At 36.2% G+C, this 19,033-nt stretch overlaps 1 long non-coding RNA gene across 1 annotated transcript in view; it reads left to right on the top strand.

Annotated features, from left to right (window-relative positions):
* LOC110484513 (uncharacterized) overlaps positions 1 to 17,704 on the top strand; it is a 164,575-nt gene extending 146,871 nt beyond the window's left edge. Inside the window, exons 6-7 of the long non-coding RNA XR_002467776.3 lie at positions 6,770 to 6,820; positions 7,207 to 17,704. This is a non-coding gene — a long non-coding RNA (uncharacterized LOC110484513). The remainder of the gene's footprint in view (positions 1 to 6,769; positions 6,821 to 7,206) is intronic.
* The last annotated feature ends 1,329 nt before the right edge of the window (positions 17,705 to 19,033 follow it).

Here is a 19,033-nt window from a genome sequence, read left to right as displayed (position 1 = left end):
CTCAGCTCTTTATAACCTATTTAATGCTGACAGATGATAGAGAAAGCAATAAAGAAGATTTAAAACATTTACATTAAAAATTTTCAAAGTCCCACAGTCCAGTCTCTAATCAAGCAGTAGTATTTGTTTTCTGCACATACTGTATGCTATTCTCATAATTACATTAATATTTCCACATAGTGAGGTCATACTACCACAGTATGGAAAACAGTTGTCTACAGCTGATTTCACTAGGTCACCAACACATTCTGCAGCTGGTATGAGGCCATAATTAGTGAAATTAATTAGCCTTAGGAAACTAAGCCATGTGACCTATACTTTAATACATATACTCGTTGCTATGGTAGCCCAAATAGGAGTCTGTCTCAAGCTGTTAGAGCCCCTGGTTGCCTTTCAGAGTGAACAGCAACAGTGTGGAGGTGCAGACAAAGCAAATGTATTTGTTGGATGTGGTAAACTGCAACAAATAGCAAATGAAGTGAAACTGATACCCGAAGGCATATAGCTTGATAGAAAACTAAAGGTAGTATTTATGCTCTGTGATGAAAAGCTTCACTATTTTCAAACTTCAGGCATTGTCAGAATTTTATGGCACTGGTCAGAAACACTAGAGGTAAGTTAATGTTGTGGTAATATTTTTCCTTCATAGTATTGATTTCTTTCCTTATATTTCAAATTCTTCTAAACACAAACAAATGAATGCTCTTGGGCAGATGTGTCAAAGAGACCTTTTCAAGTTTAGATTTATACTTTTTTAAAAACTTTCTGCCACTTTCAGACTATGCCCATATACTTGCCTCATATTTTTGCTTCCATTTCTCTACAAAATCCTGTTTACCTACTGGCATCCAAAGTCTGTTGCAGAAAATCCCTTTTTAAATCAATGGTAAAATATCACCAGGAGATGTAGTCTTATATACTGAAGAATTTATTAATATTTTCAATATGTGACATGGAAAAAATTTTCAAGATATATGTTCAAATATATATTTGTTTTGAAAAATTAAGAAAAAAACCACCCACAGACATAAGGCATTCATGGAACTTTAACTGTAGGAAGACTTCATTTTAAAAGAAGGTTGCATGACTATTCTGCAGCTTTTTGCATTTTGAGCAAAGTTTGTGCTTGCTGACACAGAATTTCTTTATGTTGGATTTCAAACACTATTTTCTAAATTATTTTGACTGTGTGACCCTAAACTTTATTAGTCAGCTCCTGTAATCCCAGAATGTTTTTGAAAAGACATAGATGAAGGAAAAATTTGTTACAATAAGTATAATGATACATGTTGAAGAGATAAAAATACTACTGGGAGATGGTTTGAGATCTCGTGCATCACCCCTGTTGGAATACTCTATATAAGTAGAAAAATTTAATTGTTGGTTATATTTAGCTCCTGCAGTATAGGTCTGGGTAGTTTCCCAAACACTTACTGAAGTAAATGGTTTCCTTTCTAGTAATAACTTACATAATGCCTACATTTCTGCTGAGATTCAATGAGGCAGTTTATCTCCTTTTTATAATTATCTGAAAGATAACCTGGGTCAGGTACCACTCCCCTCACGAACTTTCAATGTCATCACTGTTAAAAAAAAAAAAAAAAAAAAGTTACTTTCCAGAGGAATTAAAATAACTGCATCATGAGAAGCTCTTAAGAAGTTAATGAATAATTCTGAAAACCTAGAATAAGGAAAATACGCTCATTAATTTACACATTAATTTTATTCCTTGTGCAAATGTAAATACTATGAAGTTTCTGACTATGCAAATGTAAACTTTGGTGACAGGGAAAAGGGAATGTTTAATTTGCAAGCCAGTACAGCACAATGGGTAGGGGCTCCCTGAGGAGAGGTCTCACTGCCCTGGGCTGGATGTGTCCCAGGCCAGCCAGCCCCAGCTCACCCACTGCAGGGCACTGCTGGCTGTGAAAATGCATTTAAGGAAGGGCAAGGAAATGCCACAAAGGCAGAGGAAGAAGGAAAAAAACTTGTGAGAAATGGCCCTGCAGAGACAGCAAGATCAGACAAGAGGGAGTCTGATGGGGCTCCCCAAATGCCAAAGCAGATATTTCCTTGCAGAGACCATAGCAGAGCAGAGGGGATTTCCTGCAGGAACTGAGGCCCAAGGAAAGTCCACACTACAGCAGGATTAACTTGGAGAACTCCAGTCACTGGAAGCATCCATGCAAGGGGAAAGGGCTCATCTGGGGGCCCTCTTAGCATAGGTGAAAGGAGAGGGAAGGAGCAGAGAGAATGATGTTTTACTGAGTGACCAAGTGCCCATTCCCACCCTCTATGCTAATTGGGGGGTGTAGGGGAGTCAGGAGGAAAAGAGCGAACAGGGAGAAAGGTGTTGTTTTAACATTTGTCTTTGTTTCTTACTCCCAAAATAAATTTCAGTAAGTTCTGCTCACTTTCCCTAAATTGAGTCTGTTTTGCTTGTCATGGTTGTTGGTAGGTCCTGTCTGTGTCTTTATCTTGGCCCAGGATCTTTGACATCCCACAGCCTCCCCCTGCCCCTCTGAGGACATTTTGGCTGCTGGGCAAGCCTAACCCAGCACAGTAACTGAAAGGCTTGGCATGGTCCTCCAACTTGAAGCAGACCTGATGCAAACTTTTAGCCAAATGCTTCTTCCTCCATCTAAGAAACTCTTATAGATGCTAAAGAACCTGATCTCTAATAATAGAAGTTCTGGTTTGCATGACAGCATCTAAATTAAAATTCCATCTATAAATTGCATTATATTATGAAATTTTAATATTTGATTTTATAGGGGTGCTTGGAGGAAGGTTCTTCTACATTGTATAGCAGTGAAATTAGATCTGAAGTTTTGCCCTCAAGTACAATGAAGTTGTAACCAAACTAGCTGGTTTACCCGGCTGGACACTGATTTCACATTGATCTGTACCAGCTGTAACTCCAAGTCATCTTATTTATGTAGTCAGGAGTCAGAACAGGACATTATTTATTTATTTTGGCAGGGTTCATTAATTAAATCAATGGCAAAACTTTCTAATCATAGCCAGGTTTTCATTGACTATGTTTTTTATGTCACAGTTACTAATTATAAAGCTGAACAAAGCAAAATAAAATGCAGCCCATTGCTAGTTTTTTGAAAGATATGTGAATTTAAAAAAAATTTAAAAGACAGGGCATTGAAATCTAGTAATGCAGACCATAAATATGAGTAAAAATGAGTGTAAGGTTTACGGAATTAAAGAACAATATTTTCTCAAATGCTTTTTGGAAGGTGCATTTTGATAAGCATTTGGAAGAGGGAGAAGACTCTCATGCACAAGAAATTGAAGAGTGACTAGGGTCCAAAGGGAGGCTCAGAAAGAGAAGGGTAGAAAAATAAAGGAATTATAAGAAGAGTGTTTTCTGAGTTGAAAAGGACACAAGGCAAAAGTGACAGACACATAATAGAAGTATTACAATTAATGTGATGGGAAAATTTATCACTGCAAGCCAAACAAACAAGAGTTTAAATTTCAATAAGTCTATCTATAAATGAATTACAAGTTCTACAAAATTAAATTTATATTTTTTGTCTTGTATGGATTACTAAACCATGCTCAGCTATTGCTTTTATGTGCAAGAATTAAATATATAGAAATAAAAAACAGCAAACATTTCATAGAAAAGAAATTAAAATGCAAATTTGTATCTGTAAAACTTACAGTATTCTTTCAAAGGTTTAACAGTACTTTAGTGAATTAGTAATGCATCAGACTTTAAATAGTTAACCAAATACAGCTAGTACCACTAAAGGCAATAATATAAAACAAAATACACATCTTCAATAATTTTTAAGAAATATTCTTATCTAACAGTAAATATCTCTGAAGATATTGAGGTCATCTGACTTCCTCTTTCTCCTTTTATAAGGCACTTCAATATGTTCAAGGAGATCACTTATACTTCCTGTGGCTCAGCCCATCTTGTTTTAAAACATATTGTCTCATTTCTGCCACTGAGTTGCTAAGCAAGACTCCGCCTCTGTTTTCCTACCTGACTCATTTTCCTATCTCATGTGATAAATTCTCTAAGGTGGAGATTTTCCTTCACTAGGTATATGTAGACCAGTTATGCCACTGCCAAGCCGTGACACAAATAGCAATGAATATATTTTTGTAATTATTGGCATTATGGTTTTAATTTGTGACTGTTCTCAATGTGTGTTATAAAAGTTTAATAATTCCACTTTTCAGAGAAAGGAGAAAACAAGTTAGAGGTGGGAAAGATTATCTGGCAAATACTACATAAGAAGCTTACAGTAGTGCAGGAAGCTGTATAAAATTGTGTCTTGGCTACCCAAACTATGAATAAATGTCTGACCTACCCCTTCTTTGCCTCTCCAGGGCCTAAAGCATGAGTACAAAAGAAGCTGAAGCAGGTCCATTAGTTTGACCTAGGAACTAGACAAACTACTTAATAAATATTGTTGTGAAAACTGATTCATTCATTCCTCTTTCCAGGAGTGCAGAGGGTCATCTCTTACCCAATGAGAAATCTTTCAGTTAGATTGTTTGAGTGAACATGAGCACAAAGGAGCCCAGTGGAACAATGACAGTTGGGAAACACCAAAAATCTTATCTGGAGCCTCTGACCTGGCTCCTCCCATGGCGTCCCTGGAAGGATGATCAGCCCCATGGCCCTTGTCAGTTCAAGTCAAAGGGAGAGGCTTTTCCTGGGGGAAGGCTGAAGGAGGGGCTTTCCCCAAGGAAAGTCTTTTAGAATGGAGATGGGGATAGGGGCTACTGCTACAGGGTTATGGGCTTCATTATGGGATGCTGTGGAAGAGCATTCTGGTTAAGACTTGGCATATTTGGCAAAAACAGCCAACAGTTAACAAAGGAAGGAATTGAGGTAGTTTGAAGAGGAACCAGCATGGGAAAACAGGGTCAGGTTGAAAGAAACCAGTTGAATGCTAGTAGAGGGATGGGTCACTGTGTTTGCATGGTCATGCCTTCTTCCTGATCTCTAAAATCTTCTGTAGCTATTTTGGGGAGACTCCATTCTGTGCTCATGTCTATGCATGGAGGTCTTGACACCAGCCACTGGGTAGGGCAGCAAATCTAGAGACTCATGCATCTATGGTGCCATCACATAGAGAAACTGGAACATGTGTGTGTAGTGTGGGTGTGCATGTCAGCATGTGCAGCTACCAGCAAATATCTAGTTGGTCTAGCAAGTGAGCAGGATAAGAGATTTGAGAGTCAAGTTCTGGAGTAGCCAAAGGGCTGGGTCAGATCTTGGTCCAAGAGTGGGTCTGAGAACTGGTACTGGAGGGACCTAGAGGTCCAGGCCAGCTCCTGTAGGGACCATGAGATCTGAAGGTTGGCTAAGACCAGAAGTGGGAATCATCTACGGGGAGGCCTGTTTATATGCATTTGTACATTAAGTCAGAGTGAAACCCAGGGGCTGGGTAGACTGAATGCTGACTCAGCCAACTTACTGGAGAGATAGATCATGTGTCTGTGCTTTACCAAAGGTGCTCTGAGTATCAGCAGCTGGACTAAGCTGTAGCCTTGCAGGCTCATATGTCCAGCTGCCAGTAATAGGGAGACCTGTGATCCAGTGGTAGCTGCTGCAGAGTCTGAGCCCAGCTTCTGGAGGGACCCACACAGAGTATGTGCTTCACTGATTGACCTTCATTCTCATTAGTCAGGGATGGGAACAGGGAAAGTATATTGATGCTGTTTGTGTGAGTGCATTTTCTGTCTGTGCTATGGTCTGTGTGACCAGCTGTGTTTGCATATATATATATATATATATATATATATATATATATATATAAACACACACACATGCAAACTTGCTGTGTATGTGTGTTTTTTGTGTGCAAATGTGTGACTATTGGAGACTCAGGCTCAGCCTCACTACTGTGAGGAATGTGAATGCAAAGCTATGTCAGCCTTCTCTCCATTTACCTACAGCATTAACTCCTATCACTTTCTCCTATACGTAATTATATACTTTTCTTTCAGTGTTACTACTTTTACAAATAACAGTTGTCATACTGTTTGTAATCAGTGTGAAAATAAAATGTCTTAAGCAGAAAAAGAAGCAGCTAACCATTCTGCTTTTGTATGCCTTTACAACTTTTATTCTAGATATACATAATCTAATTCAGTATAAGGATGAAAACGTCTACAAAGATTAGATGCTGAAGTAAAAACCTATTGAAAAAAGCACAGAAAGTGAGAATTTTTGCCGTGCTGTTCTATTTCTAATAATAAACACTATTTCAGACAGCAATGCTATGTCATTATGTTTTGATATAATTAAAATCCAATCTTGGTTTCTCTAGTGGTATGAAACTACTCACCTGCATCCCAATACTAATATTACGCTATCACAATCCTGTCAAGATATTTTAAGAAAAATAGCTTTTCATCTGAGATCAGTTACATTTTACATATAGCTAAATAAAAAAGCACCTGCAAAAACTGCTACTTCTAGAATAAATATAAATGTTCCTAAAAATGCATCAGTCACTAACTTTCAGCCCCGAGGGTTCAAAAAGATATTCTTAGAATATTTTCTTTTTAAGGGAATTTCCATTGAATAGCAATTTTGCTTAAGGAATACAGTGAGAATACTTAAAGCACAGTGAGGCTGTCATGCTCAACAATTGTTTTGTCCTGCAGAGCCAAGGGTTAGAGTGTTGGTTCTCTTTTGATGCCAGCAGCTTCTTTTAATGTCTAGTTTTCTCTTGTCAAATCCCAAACTATGCAAGAGCCTCTTCTCCTTCTGATTTCATAGGGCAAGTGAAACAAGACAAATGGGTGAGAGGAGGTCAAGTGATTAGCACAGGTAAGTAAAACATTTTGAAACTAGCAAGTCAGTGTAAATGCCTGACTAAAAGAATATCATTAAGTTTTATTAAAGTAAATGTCACTACCTGGGCACTTAAATGCAGATAACCAGGGATGTGAATTATGGTCATTTACTGAGACCACAGGATCATATGATTAATAGTTTTTTCATTAATGCAATTCTCTTAATACTTGAAATGTTTCCCAAACACTGTCTAATTAGAGAAATTTAATGTCAATTTAATTAGTCAATGATCACACCCTGTGTGATAAGTGTTTTAAAAATAATTCTTGTGTCTAACAAAGGCACAGGGACATCAGTATTGGGACTAGAAATCAAGATAATACTCATCAGCCTCCATCTCTGTCCTTTCTTCCTTCTAGGATTGTAATAAGAAGTTAAATGCAACCCACTTAGAAATGAAACAGCTACTTCTGAGCCTGGAAGAATTCAATGTAACTATCAAGCCCTTCTTGGTAACTTCAACCCTTTAGCCCCACCAAGCATTTAACCTACAACCATTATTTAATAACATATGGGACTCAAAGCATAGCCTGGGATCACATTGTGTCAGGCATTCCATACATTTGTGCTAAGCAACTCTCTGCAATATACAAAATAGGAGAAATTATAATTTGTCAGCATAGATATGGACACTGATAGAGTGATCCCTGGTTCCAGTTGGAATGTCATTACTACATTGTAAAAGATTCATAGCAAGAAAAAAATGTCTCTTAAGTTAAAAAAAACCTAAACACTAATTCAAAAAAACTCTGCTCAAATAGGCATAATGTGCTGTCAAGATAGCAAGAAAAAAATCTCTATATATTAATATCTAAATTAATGAGAAACATTGCAAGAATATAATGGTATCTATTTCAACATGTAGAGCTGAAAAAGAAAAGGAACAATGAAACTTGAAGCTGCATCAATTTGGTTTAATACAGAGACCGCTGACTGCTTGCAAGGACAGAGAGCCCGGTGGGGCAACAGATCATGTACTAGAGGTGATCTCTCCTCACTTTACAAAGGACATTGAGGTGCTGGCGTGTGTCCAGCAAAGGGCAACAAAGCTCATGAAAGGTCTAGGAACATGTCTTCAGACGAGCAGCTAAGGGAGCTGGGTTTGTTTAGTCTCAGGGAGGAGCTCATCATGCTCTACAACTCTCTGAAAGGAGGCTGTGGTGATTGGGGACCAGTGTCTTCTACTGGGCCTTCAGTGAGACAACCAGAGGAAATGGCTTTATGCTGAGACAGGGGAGATTCAGAATGGATAACAGAAAAAATGTTTTCACTTTTAGGGTGGTTATGCATTGGAACAGGTTGCCTAGTGAGGTGGTGGAGCCACCATCCCTGAAAGTGTTTATCTGGATCTGGCACTGCGTGATGGTTTAGGGGTCACAGTGGCAGTGCTGGATGGGTGATTGAACTGCATGCTTTTAAAGGTCTCTTCTAACCTTGATAATTCTATGATTCTATGATTCTTAGTCAGTTTTTGGCCATGCATTCATGAAAACCCCTGTAAAACCAAAATTCTCTGGTAGTTTGTGTAACATGAGTTAAGCTTCAAGTCAACTGTCATTTGGACTCCAGAGGCTTTGAAATAGATTTTGAGACGTTATACCTTTCAAAGCTCAGCTGAGACTGCAAGCTGGAGCATGTAAATCTTGAAGGCAAAGTAAACAAAAATGTTGGTAGTTAGGCCATACTTTAAAATTTGCAAGTGTCACCAGGAAATCTTATGCAAGGAGATATTTGTGGAAATTAATCTGCAAGCTTACTCACTCAGAAGGATAAGTGGATGTAGGGTGGCAAAAATGTGCTGGAAATAGCTAAGCAAATTGTTCACTATTTTGTGGCCCGCAAATAGAAGATGTGGAAAAAGCTTCTTTCATAGCAATTTCGTAGAAAGAAATGTTTCCTAATTGATGAGCATTATGCAGGTTCAGACCCTGCATCAGAGGCATAAAATGGTGTTAATGAGAGGTGATATTAAATATTGTGTAAGTTATGCTTCATGTCAAAAAACGTATGGTAGTTTAACCATGGTTCAGGCAGTTTTCATGTTCCCTTGCTACATTTACAGAATACAGCTGTCCAGACTAGTTATATTTATTCACAAGGAATGAAACAGCTCAATGTAGATGAACCAGCACAGACCACAGGAAGAAGCACAGCAGCAGCACTGTGACACTCTGGGCCAGCAGCCTTGTCTCACAATTACAAAGCTTCTGATTTGAGAAATAATCTGCTATTTCTTCAGTAAGCTCAAGTTTGTGCATTAGAGTTATCAATGCAGACCAACAGCTGATCTGAACTGGGACGTCAGCATATACTAAAACTGTGTGGGTTTTTGTTTTCTTTTGTTTTGTTTGTTTGGTTGGTTTGTTTTGGTTCTGTTTTGTTGTGGTTTTTTTTTATTTAAAAGGTAAGGGATGAACAGGGGTGCAGGTGGTCTCATGAGAGTCCACTAAAAAACCACCTATTGTTAAGAGCCTATGAATTTATTTTAATTTGTTCAGGCTTGAACTATGAATTGGAAAATCCTGTGTATTCAGTGGAAGAAAAATCCTGACTTTCTATGAGTTTCCCTCTAAAGCACTCAGCTAATTGGGTTATTTGTGATGGGTAAAAGCATGTCTTTCTTGGAAACACTTTTTCTTGTTTCCAAATGCATTATGACATTCTGGATTCAATGAAGCTTTCAGTTTATCTGGGCCCATTAGCACATGTTTGTCATCACCCAGGACCAAAATAGAAAATGGCCTTATTTCTTATTCCTAAGAATTATTAATGTTATGTGTGATAGCCATTAAGTCTCCTGATGTAGAGGAAATAACAGCAGTGATGTTTTTGTTGGGGGATGGGGAGTGGCAGGAATCATGGGGCTGTACAAGAACTGTAATCTCTTACTGGAATGTGGCTTTGGACTATGCTAGGAATTGCTTACTCATGCTGAGCTGCCCCTGGGAGTCATATGAGACTTTTGTTGTGGTCACATGCTTGCAATCACCATGGTGTAGGATGTTTATCAAAATCACTCAGGGAAAAAAAGCACTGTGCTTTTTAAAGCAGGTCTTGTGGTATGAAATATGTTTGCTTCATTTTCTGTAGAATAATGAGCTCACAGAAACTTTTACCAATGTTCACTTGAATATAGTCATCCTCTTCCCTACACAGTCTTATTTTGTACTTTAAAAGGTGCAGTTACAATGAGCTTGTTTTTACTAAAGTGTTAAAAGCACTATTAAATTATAGAAGATGGCTTATATAGGTAGTTTTCATTTTAATCTTATTTGGATGTAAAAATCAGTACAATAGATTAAAAACTACTCAGATTATGTAAGTATAGAATGAGGACTGGGACTAATTCATTAGGAGAATAAAATTCACTCTATATTTTAGATTAATAAATTTATTGTTTTATGAATTTTATCTAATGGGTCAAAAGCTCACAACAAGATATTTATATGCATCTAAAAGTAAAGAATCCTAGAGATAAATTTCCAGTGACTACATCTGCTTTCCCGAATACCTGTGGAGGTGAAGACAAATCTTTCTGTGAGAGATACAAATTGCCTGTATAAACATATTCACAATTACACCTCATGCTAAGTTCAGAGAACTAAATGAAAGTCCCACATGCAAATATTCCTGGACCCCTGTGTTAGATGAAAAAAAAATGGAGATTGGCTCGTGTTAGAATTAACACAACAAAAATTGGTAGATTCCAGAGCAGTAAAATCTAAACTGTTATTGCGCCACCTCATTTAAAGGGTTTGAAATACTGGCTTGCCTCCTCCAAAATATTTTCTCACATGAAGAGTTCATTAATTTTACAATTTAGTTTTTAGCCCTAAGCAGACATTGGAAAGCAAGTCCAATGTGAGGACTGGTGAATAGGCCACTACAGGGCTGGCTAGGTGTTATCCTAGTTGGATTGTTCCTAATATTCAACACCTTTAATATTTCTATATTTAATGTCCTAATTAGAGATATACTCTGAAACAAAAATAGTACTATGAGAAGACTCCACCAAATATCAATATAGTATATGTCTTCTGATAAAAACTTATAGATGTTGCTGCAATATTTCTGCATCACAGAAAAGTGAGTGCTTTCAGAACCTTACATAAATCAAAAAATAAGAAGAAAAGAATATATTGCCAAACTAGGACCCTTATGCCAAGACTCTAACTAGGGAATCATAGGCCATCTTTCTGGCTTGAACTATCTACAGTTGTTAATTAGCAGACATGTTCCTTTAGCAAAATTAACAAGCAAGAAAATTAAAGCAGTCATATTTATATAAAATAGAAAAGGACATGTAGGACAAAAAAAATAAAAAGAGCTACTTTTGATTACCTCATTTTAATCTTTAGAAAAGAGAGATTTTAAAGCATCATTTTAAACCTGACACGGGATAAATCTTAGTATTAAAATGCATATAACAACTTCATAGTTTTTAATCACATATTGCAAAGGCATACATATTACTCACTGAAAAGAAATGTACTCTAGTAAAGGAATGGTGATTAAGCTAAAGCCATACCTTTTTTATTCATTAAAGATTACTCTCAGTGTTAGAATCATAGGATGAATTGGTGCTGCAACATCATAAATTCAGAGATTGCCAAATACAAGTGAATGTACTTCTAGTGGCATCTCTGATAGCCATATCTGTCTGAGAGCTATCAAATAAAACTATAATTAAAAAAACCCTTTTCCTGACTGATCTGAAATTTTTTTTGTTAAAGAATAAAAATATGGAATGAGTGAAGCACTTTGATCTAAGAAACAAGTTTCTACCCAAAATAGACTTTATTTTTTATGTACCGATTTTGAACAGCTGGTTTAAACAGTCTGAGTCTTTTTCCATCTAAACTTGTGTGCATTTGGATTAAGTATTCTTTGGTGCAGGACATGCAATTAATATGATAAAAGAAAGTAGTCAGTGGGTATCCTGATTGGCTGCTAGAAATTTCAAACCATAGCATGTCCTTGGCATAAGATCAAATGTCACATATTGGATGCTCATCACATGTGAAATACCAGGATGCCAACTGCTTCTCATTTAGCCAAGCAACTCTTTGGCCTTCTCCCAGCAGCTGGCTGGTACCCATTCAAAATTCACAGGTTGGAGGGACTGTGATCCCAGCAATCTTTTATTCCTCAATTTGCTTCATTTTTTGCTCATGGCTTTTCCTCTCTCTCTTCTTGTTTCACTGATGATTGCTAGTTTTCTTCTTTTTTCTTATTTCTGCATGTATTTGTGCCTTCTACTCCTTTATCTCTACCTTTCTCCCTTTTTTCTTTCATTTTCTTTTTTTTCCCTCTCTCTTTTCTTCCTTTTTTAGTTCACTAGGTTTTTTCTTCCATGTTACTTTCCCTTCTTTGCAATTTTGTCTAAAATTGTGCCATTTCTTCAATTTTGCCTTCCTTTGTAAATCAATTCAAGCCAAAGCACACAAATATATTACATTATCATATATTGTCAATATGTATACAATACCTGTGTAATCTGGATAGAGGGCTGTGATGTACTGTGGTTTAAAACCAGGTATATAAAACATCCTTCATTTTGGTGGTTTAATCTTTCTTGCCATTAATATTTTTTTTTTTTTTCTGGTAAGAATAAACTGCCAAATTGCAGATACAACCACAGACGAATTCTCCCTATTCTCTAGGCTTATGTGATAATTTTCTTAAATTCTGTCTTAAATAAAAGCCTTATACTATGTTTTTAGTCATCACAGCATTGATGATTTTAAGATCATTTCACATAAGGTGAGTTTCCTGCCTTCTAGAGTTCTAGGAGGTAATTAAATGGTTGTAATATTCTCATTTTGCATTTTCACACACCATATTTAACAGTGTTGTGATGTATCCATCACATTCTTCACAGCAGTTACTTTTAGACCATTATAAGTTTTCTCAGTAAATTTTCTCTTCATCATTCAATAAATATTGGCTTCTTGAAGTTGTGTGATTAATGAGTGAAACAATGTTATATCAGGAAATGAGTTGAACCCTGAGCTGCCATATCTCATAATTTTGTGCCTGAAGTTGAACAATTCATTTGGTTGTTACTAAAATATTATTCATGTGAGCTCTATAGAACTGATCCTGGGAGCACTAGATTTTTGTAGGCTTATTATCGCCTATTCCTACAGTCATAAGAAACCATAATTAGACAGTCTAGAAATATCATCCTTAAGTTCTCCACAGTAATCAAGCAATCTGGAAGCCTGAGAAACAGCAAGCTGCAAGTAGGATGATGTTCGCTTCTGATAACGGATATTTCGGAGAATGTTTTTATAGATGCACATTTCCAGAATCCTCCTGAATTTGCATAAAGCACAATCTACGTGAAGGGGTCTGGGTCAACAGATCATCCTTGCAATCATATACAACACTTTTTTTTTTTTTTTTTTTGCAAAGACTGTCATGTATTTCCATGACTGCCCTCTTGCATTGTAGTTTAACTTAGTTTAACTGATGTAATTTATATCCTTCATCTTCAGCGTATGAAGTGGCAGGATGTTTTACCAGCTGATACACTCTAAACAGCTAAGTACACTGCACCCTGCCTATATATTGTATTCTGAGGAATAAGTTATAGCAAACTGGATGTTCAGGGCCCCTTTTGCTTCTCAAAGCCTGAATATCACATGAAAATGTCTCAGTTACTGAGTTTTTAAAATCATAATGTTAATAGTCTTTAAACTGAAGTCTTTGGGAAAGAGGGATAAAAATTACAGCTAATTAAATTTCCTAAATTACAACTTTCTTTCTTGTGGCACTAGCCTATGGTTAGAAATAGTGTGGTAACAAATTTGTGCTAATAAACTACAACAGTTACCCCACACCTCTAGAAAACATTCATCTCATCTACTGTTACCATCAAAGGTTTAAGGAAGGCCAATCTAGATGAGCATTTTGTTCAGAAGTACTCTGTAAATCTGCTGTTGTCTCCTGCTTTTGCCTCTTACCTGATCATTGCCTTTCCACCATAGTAAATTAAATGGGGGATTAAATGTTAAACAAAATTCCTTGTAGTGTCTTCTGTTCTACTTCATCAGCAAGTGAGGTATGTGTTCAAAATTGCACTGATAATGTAAAATGCCTTCTAAGCTTTCTTGATATTATCTCAGTGACTGAAGAAAATAACTCCTACTTACATCCTGAAAGCTTTAAAAAAAAAAAGATGGTATCTGCGAAAGATAGCTTTCCCAGATACCAGATACCTGGCTCAACTATTCCTCTCCTATCTGAACAGAGAGGAAAAGACGAGGGAAAAAAAGTAGTATATGTCATTAAGAATTATCTTAAAATTCTTCATATATGAATGAGCAAAAGCAGTACAATATCAGTAGTAAATAAAATATGTATATTAGCTATTTGATTTGAATATCTACAAAGAAGAGGACTGTATTTGAATTAGTCATCCTTGCCTCCCTTTTTAGTCACTCACTGGAGAAAAATAGGAACTTCTAAATTGTAATTTATGCAATTTATTTTTAGGTTTTACATAAGGACAAGGATGAGATACGACAGAAGTGCCCTATTTTTACCTTTCAACTATAAATGGAGTTCTGACAGCCACATTTCAGATTATTATGTCTATAATGTAAATGTCTTAGATCATGTGGTATCAGTGCATAATAGTGAAAGAGGTGGACCAGTACATAAATGGCAGATTTCTTGGAATAGGAGGGTAATTACAGTAATAGGGAGGGGAAAAAAAGTTTCCTGCAGACACAGACATACAAAAGCACTTGAGCAGATGGTGGTGGAAGATCAGCCAGAACTCCATGTACCTACATAGCCAAGCAAATATGCAGATCAAACCTCCTTCCTTTTCTGAAACACAAGTATTGAGTCAGAGCAGGACACTTAATGAATTAATGGGTTTACTGTTAAAAAAGAAAACAAAACCAAACCCAAAAAGTTATTGTACAATTTGTCATCATTCCACAGAGAAGAGGTTACAAAAAATCCTGACACCTTCAGATTGAGGACTGGAAGTTAAGATGTGGAAACAGGTGAATGCAGTGTCTTGTAAGGAATCACACTAATCAAATTCAAGACTGTAGTATTCCCAGCACACACTGAATTTGGAGTTTTCTTAGTTTAAGAATGCTTGCCAGGAAGCAATTACACATTTCATACTGAAATAGTCACAGAAATAAAGAATACTAATGCAACAATTACAGGAATAGAAAAGGAATCAAACCACTTTCTGTTCTAAGTAATAATTTGGTATTTAATATGGCAGCCCTATGTAGACATCTTTCCTTGTTAGATTCAAAAAACTATGCATAAATTCCAAAAGTACAAGCCCCCAAACATTTGTACAATGTACCAATATTTTCTTGCTATTTTCACAGCAAATTTATTTGTAAACCAGTGTAGTCCCTTCTGCTAAAGTTAAAACCTTATCTGTCTGTGTGACTAAGTCTTCACCAAAATTTTTAAATATCTATATTTTCCTATGAATTATGTTACTCAGGTTAGGTGAGGCTGCTTCCTCAGCACCCATAATATTTTCTTTAAAACAGCAAGAAAAGACCCAAAGCAAGTGTAATGGGGACACATCTAAAGACAAATATACTGAAAAGTTAGCAGGGTGAAAGAGGAAAGGGTGATACAAGACAAAGGAGGTCAAATATCTTTTTAATTCTTAAATGCAAGACAGAAGTTGAAGACATTAAAAAGTTATTATACTTTAATGACATCTCTAGTTTTCAGGATAATATCTTGTCTGTTAATGAACCCAAATCCCATTGCTTTGCAGACCTTTGCTGATGGTGCTCTATCCTTACAGATAAGAAAATGTCAGCCAATCTGTCCAATCAATTTACCAGAACAGTTTATCTTAACTTATGAAATGTTTTGTTTAAGTCCATTCTTGGTTTGTTGCTGGCTTTTAGGTGGCATGTTCTTTTATTTACCTAAAAGAGTTGTGTAAGTTCCATAGGTAGTGACTAAAATGACAAAGGCAATATCAAAGTGTCATTGAAAAAGAAGTACAAAAGTCTGATTTGGACTATAAATCATGAATGGACTTACACTGAGCTCAGCTTCCAATTATCTAAAATCCTGTTAAAGCATTTTATTTCAAAATAGAGCACAATATAAGCCGGAGGTAAGATTTGATCTCTTATTGTCTTGAAGGTCAGTTATTGCCAACTGTTCTTGCCCCCAGCATCTCCTTTTAAAGAAAGACCCACCAAATTAAATACAAGTTCATCCTGTTTTGCAAAGGATATATAATTTATAACCTCACTATACCATATGCAGTCTTTGATTGTGCTATATGGATGAAGGAATATGTGAATAACTCTTATGTGTTGTATAAAAAGGTAGTGCCTAATATACAATGCAATGACAGATCATCTATTTCAGAAAAGAAGCAGACAGAAATCTTACAAAAACTAATAAACTCCCAAAACCCCTATGTGTATGCTTTGGGGGTACACATGACATTTTTTAATAGCATCCACTGGAAAATATAAGCTTTTGTATTTAAGGTCCCAGATCTATGTATCAATTCACATCAGAGGAAGGGTAAAACTTAAGGATGGTTATAAATCTTTGTCCAGTTGCTTCCAGACATGGATATGTATTTCACCATAAATATTCAAAAGTACTTTAGAATTTTTTTTTTCATTTACTTCCTTCTTTCTCTTATTTAAAGCAAGTCAACTGTTGTATTATTTTTCCTTAGAAAGGTAGCTCTTAATGATCCAGATCTACTGATCTGTCTTTTCTACACTATTTTCTTGACACTGTTTACAATAATGGCCTCTGAGAAAGTTTCTGGCATACAGTATATATTAATAACTTCCTTGAAAACTCAAATGTACTTTCTACTGGCACTAATTGTCTCTGTCAAATGAACTGATGGTTTCTAATTGGAATGCATTCACAGAATATCACTGTGTTTGGCACTAATTGGCACTTCTGCTCAGAAGCTGAGAGGCTAAGACAGAATGAAGACTGAAACGATCCTTTAATTCCTGGAAGATGTTTTTATATATGTCAGAGTTCAAGTGCATGAGCAATGCAAGACAGGGATCTAGCTGACAGAGAAAGACCTTAAGGCTGTAAGTTTTTAAAGCATTTTTGCCACGATTATTTTGTAACCTCTTCCCCAAATGCCCAGCAAGAAACCCTTCTATCTGTCCACAAACACTTAAATGTTCCCATTTTCTACAGGAGATAAAGATCTCTCGTGGAAAATTAAATTATGTAAAATTTACTTTATTTCTCTCAAATTGATGCTCATATATATATAAAAAAATACACCAGCTGATAGTTATCTTTCTGGTTTTAAGGCGTTTGAAACCTGAGGATCATACGTGTAGTGGCCAAAATGCTTTATTCTGGCCAAGAACAAAACAAAGCTTTCAAAGTAAAATATGACATATATACAGAAGCTAAAATACAGAAGTCTTTTTCATTTTAAAAATATCTTCTTCCATTCATGGATATCTTATTTTTAATAATTGAGCTGTTATATTATGAAAGCATCAACTTGTAAATTAACAATCAGATTAAATCAGTTTGAGTGTTCTAGGTTTTCATCTGAAAATTGACATTCATGAGCCTTTTGTTTCAGTAAATCTCCTTGATAAATCTGTTCATAAGCTTTTACAAAGTGTTTGTGGAAACACCCAAACAAATTGAATCTGATTATCCTTAAGGATTCAAATATCCCTGTTTATGCTGTTGCTCTGTATACTTTTCATTATGTTTTTGTAGTTCAATGTTCTATTAGATACAGCACTGTACTTTGTTGGCTGGTTATATTTCAAGGAAGGATAAAAGTTCTTCCATTATATAGACATTGCCTCCACAGTAATTGTTATTAGCATATAATTATATGTAACAATATAAAACTATGTGATATTATAGCCGATGATACAACAGGCATGGAATGTTCAGCCCAAGCAGGAGAAAATGCAGATTCCATATTCAAATCCATAGACACCCAAAAGAAGCCCACATATCTCCTAGGCAAAGGAGATGCAGAAGGCAGAAACAAACACCAGAAAGATGATGTTGAGTTTGTCACCAGTGATGTTAGGTTTTGTAATGGAGACAAGGAAAGATTCAGGAACAAATTAGTCATAAAAGATGTTCTTCCAGGCCTATAAAAAAAAGAGTAACTCCAGAAAGAAAAAATGGCCACATGGTATGAAAGGGATCATGATTTGATAACAACAATCACTGATAAATTTCATAAGAAGAAAAATTAATCTGGTTTGTTATGAAGGTTCAATCTACCTGTTTTTCTTTCTAGTTTACTAGACTCTGCATTTTTTGTGCTACTTTGTGGCTGCCTTACATGTTTCTTATGTTTTATTTGCATTACAACTTTAAAGCAAGTGCCAGTTTAGGTTTCATTGATCTTTTTATTATGGTAGGAATAAATTCATATCTTGCTATTACAAGTTGTAATTTGTACACTAGCAAATTAGCTGACCCAAGTTTATTTGTTATCCGCCCTGATGTAAGGGCAGAAAATTTAGCTTTACTGTGCAGTAATAGATTGCAGTTCTTTTATTATAGCTCTGCCAAGATATGCTCCAGAATGCTGCTTCTCTGTTTCAAAAAAAAAAAAAGAAAAAAAAAAAGATTATTAGAAAAGCCAGATGTTAGATCTATTTTTAGTTGTTGGTTGTAGCAATAATTTCATAAGCTAAAATATAGAAGTCTCTTTCTATATACTTGCTAATACACATACTTGCTAATTGCATCTTTTATGTTGCACTGTCTCCCTTAACATCCTGATTGACAAACAGATAAATAAATAGAGAGGTGGACTGAAAATTGCCTAAATTGCTGGTCCCAAAGAGTTGTGATAGAAGGTATAAAGTCCAGTGGGAGGCCCATCAACAGTGGCATACCACAGGAGTAATCAGAGACACTGATTAGCACCTTCATTAATGACTTTGATAATAAGGCAGAAAGCATCCTCGCGAAGTTTGCAAATGATACAAAATTGTAAGGAATTATTAGTACCCCATAGGGCTGTGGTGCCACTTGAAGGGTCCTCAAAAGACCAGAGAAATGGACCAACAGGAGTCCCAGTAAATTCAGGGAAGGGAAATGTCAAGTCCTGCACCTGAGGAAGATCAGCCTCATGAACTGCTCAGTACAAGGACAGACTGGGTTGACAGGAAAGGGCTGGAGGGTCTGGTG

The sequence above is a fragment of the Lonchura striata genome, chromosome 1A (assembly GCF_050655825.1).
Source record: "Lonchura striata isolate lonStrDom1 chromosome 1A, ASM5065582v1, whole genome shotgun sequence".
In the NCBI taxonomy this organism is placed as follows: domain Eukaryota; kingdom Metazoa; phylum Chordata; class Aves; order Passeriformes; family Estrildidae; genus Lonchura; species Lonchura striata.
The sequence above is the reverse complement of the archived record's forward strand: the minus strand, read 5'-3'. Positions and strand labels throughout refer to the sequence as shown.